This window comes from Triticum urartu, chromosome 2A (assembly GCF_056163025.1).
Source record: "Triticum urartu cultivar PI428250 chromosome 2A, HENAU_Tu73, whole genome shotgun sequence".
Taxonomy (NCBI): Eukaryota; Viridiplantae; Streptophyta; class Magnoliopsida; order Poales; family Poaceae; genus Triticum; species Triticum urartu.
In genome coordinates this window covers 672,980,659-672,984,251 of record NC_141874.1, presented here as the reverse complement: position 1 = coordinate 672,984,251, position 3,593 = coordinate 672,980,659, and the positions used below count along the sequence as shown (strand labels likewise).

Below are 3,593 nucleotides of genomic sequence, written 5' to 3'. Positions count from 1 at the left end.
ATACGCATCCGTCGACCCACAGGATCCCAACACCGATAACCCTTATGCTCATCACTATAGCCCAGAAAAACACACTCGACAGACTGAGCGGTTAGTTTGGTCCGTTCTCCGGGGACAAGGAGAACATAACAAACACAACCAAACAACCGAAGAGTAGAATAATCAGGAGAATGATCAAAAAGACGCTCTAGAGGAATACCTCCTTGTAGAGAAGATGAGGGTTGAATGTTTATGAGATATGTGGCAGTGGAGATAGCCTCAGCCCAGAAATGGGGCGGAAGAGAGGCAGCAATCATCATCGCACGAGCTGTCTCAAGAAGGTGACGATGCTTGCGCTCAGCCACACCATTTTGAGCGTGAGCACCGGGACAAGAGAACTGTGCAAGAGTACCTTGCTCAGCAAGAAAACCACGCAACATTTTGGAGATATACTCGCCAGAAGAATCAGCACGAAACACATGAATAGGTGTAGAGAACTGAGTGTGGACCATGGCGGCAAAACACTTATAAATAGAGAGAACCTCACTACGAGAAGACATGAAGTAAAGCCAAGTGTAGCGAGAGAAATCATCTATAAAAATAATATAGTATCGATGGCCCCCTTTTGAAGCGAAGGGAGCCGGTCCCCACACATCGGAATGAACTAAATCAAAAGGGCGTTGAGACACTGACTCACTAGTAGGATAAGGTAACTGAACTTGTTTACCAAGTCTACAACCCTGACACTATAAAGAGACATCTCCTGAGACAGGCCCCAGAATACCACGACGAACTAAAGACGATAGCCGAGAGCCACAAAGGTGACCAAGTCGATGATGCCACTTCTGGAAGGAGCTGGTATCTGAAGCGGCGAAGGCAGATGTACTGGCTAGTGTGGTGGCAGCGGAAGGAACATGAAGCCAGTCTAACTCCCAAAGCCCCTGGGAGTCAAGGCGGCGAGGGCTAGCCCCAACCACGACCTTGGTGTGACGATCCTGGACAGTGCAAGAATCAACGTCAAGAATGACGCGACAATCAGAATCAGTAAGCTGACTTGCAGAAAATAAGTTCATGGTAAGGCGAGGAACATGAGAAACATCTGGGACTTGAAATGAAGAAGTGGAAAGAATGCCTCGACTAGCAACAGGAAGAGGAGTACCATCAGCAGTAAGAACATTAATAGGGAAATCGAGAGATCTAAGAGAGGACAATACAGAGGAATCGGAAGACATATGAAATGAAGCTCCAGAATCCAGAACCCATGGGCATGTACCTGACTGTGTAGATGGTGGTCGCTCAACACTAGAAGCACCAGTCACAGAGCCTGCAGTACCTGTCGAAGTACCTGAAGTAGCAAGCAGACGCTTAAGCTTCATAATATCTTGCTCGGTCAAGGAGACAATAGACAACGTTGAGGAAGAAGCACGAGTCCCAATAGAGGAATTGCGCTCCCTATTACGCATATCACGCTTCTTCTTGAAGCAATCAGACTCGGGGTGACCATCTCTGTTGCAGTAGCCACAATGAGTACGAGGACGAGAACGGCCCTCACGAGTGTGGCCCTCACTACCAGGAGTGGGTAGTAGCGGCGGAGCACTGGAGCGATAGGATACTGGTGGAGTAGTAGTTTGAGTCGCAAGCACAGAAGGAACCTGAAGCAGACCGGCACCACGTCGGCGAGTCTCCTCAGCACGAAGCTCAGAAAACACCTCAGAAATAGGAACACGACCACGAGCAAACAACTGAGCACGTCGAGGTTCAAACTCACCACGGAGTCGCGATAAGAACTCATAGACGCGCTGAAACTCCAAGTCTGACCTCATAGTCTGGCAACATGGGCAAGTGCCACAAACAGCAGTGCGAAGAGAGTCAAGCTGGCGCCAGATAGCAGAACTCTGAGTGTAGAACTCATCAATAGTGGAGTCTCCCTGCTGAAGAGCATGCTCCTAACGGACCACAGACAAGTAGAGAGCATCACCAGAGGGTTGATAACGCTAGCGAAAATGAGTCCACATCTCAAAGACAGTACTGAGACCCATAAACTCGGAAGCAAACTGAGGAAGAACACTGGAAGTGAGGACAGCCGCAGCGCGAGCATCATCATCACACCACTGAGTGTAAGCAGTCAAATCATCACGATAAACGGAAAGAGCATCCAAATAATCCAAGACCTGTTGGTCATAAGCAGCAGCCGCATCATCAGCAGCAACCCTGGCTGCAGCCCTATCATCATCAGAAGCATCTATAGCAAGAGCTGGTGGCGTCGGCGGTGGAGTAGGAGCCACAGGAGGGACTGGGCGCGGAGGACAGGGGACCTCACCGGCAAGAACGCCCCAGAGACGAAGGCCACGCATGTGAATGCGCATGAAGGCAACAAACTCGGCATAATTAGCCCCATCAAATATCACTGGGCAGCGAGGGATGGCGACATAGCCTGATGATGATGAAGACATGCTGCTCCTTTTCTATCTCTCTCTATCTTTTTTTAATGCAAAGGCCACCCGAAGAGCCCACTTCAGTTAATTGTATGAACCCCTGATGCAGACGGGGAGATAACAAACAAATAGCAGCACGGGAACCACCGGACCAATCAGCCAGAGAGCAGTCAAAGAGGTCACGGCCTGGAGAAGGCAGCCGGAGTGACGGGTAGCTCGATTCGGGATGGCGGTCGAAACAGAAGCAAGTGCAGCGGCCGGCGTCCCGATCTGGAGTGAGAGCAGAAGCGGACGTCCCGTTCAGGAGCTGGCGGCGGATGAGACCCAGGCAACCCTGCGTCCCCGCGTCGCGGGCGTCCCGCGTCAGGAGCCGGCGGCGGCGGCGGATGTCCCCGTGACCCCGCGTAAGGAGCCGGCGGCGGCGGCGGATGTGCCCCCGCGACCCCGTGTCACAGCTCAGCGGCTTGCGTCCCGCGTCAGGAGCCGGAGGCGGAGGTGCCCCCGCGACCCCGCGTTGCAGCACGGGTGGATCGGACAGACTCGATCCAGAGGAATCTACCAAGTGGGTGGCGCAGCGCGATGCAGATATGTTCAGGCAGAGAAGTTGACCAGGCAGATAACTCGAACCATATGCTTGGAAATATATGTGCGCAGGAAAAACCAAGCGGCGGATGGATTGGAAAGCGGCAGGCAGCAGCCGGAGTAGAGAAGGAGACCACGGCAGCGGGTCAAGCACGAGTTGCGCGTGCTAAAAAATGACCTAGGCTCTAATACCATGACATGAATATGCAACTTGTATTACTAGAAGGCCAAAGCCAGCATATATACACATACATTAGGATGCCAAAAGGCTACAAGAAAATACCAAGAGACTAGAATACAAAAGGCCAAAAGATATCAGTAATATAACTCTAACACATATATCTACTATTGCTACCATTATTTTTACCAGCTTATGAGAGGGTGTTATTCTTATAGTTGGTTTAGTGCATTTTCAGGCTCTGGCGTGGCGTACAATCAAAGGAATAGGACGCCCAATATGGTTTTGACGTAATTTTATTTTTGCTGGTTGTTTTTATCTTTGCTGTCTTTCATTGTATTGCCCACGGGTTTCCTTGAAAAAAAAATATAAGTTACAATCTTGCTAAAGCACATCTAGATGTGCTCTAAGTATTGCGC

General features: G+C 50.5%; 1 pseudogene across 1 annotated transcript; it reads right to left on the bottom strand.

Moving 5' to 3' along the window:
• Positions 1-510: 510 nt before the first annotated feature.
• LOC147986623 (uncharacterized) lies at positions 511-3,259 on the bottom strand (annotated as a pseudogene). The gene is made up of 2 exons (XR_015615224.1): positions 1,253-3,259; positions 511-974 (listed from the first exon to the last, which is right to left on the bottom strand). The product of XR_015615224.1 is annotated as an uncharacterized LOC147986623 (transcript).
• Positions 3,260-3,593: the final 334 nt, after the last annotated feature.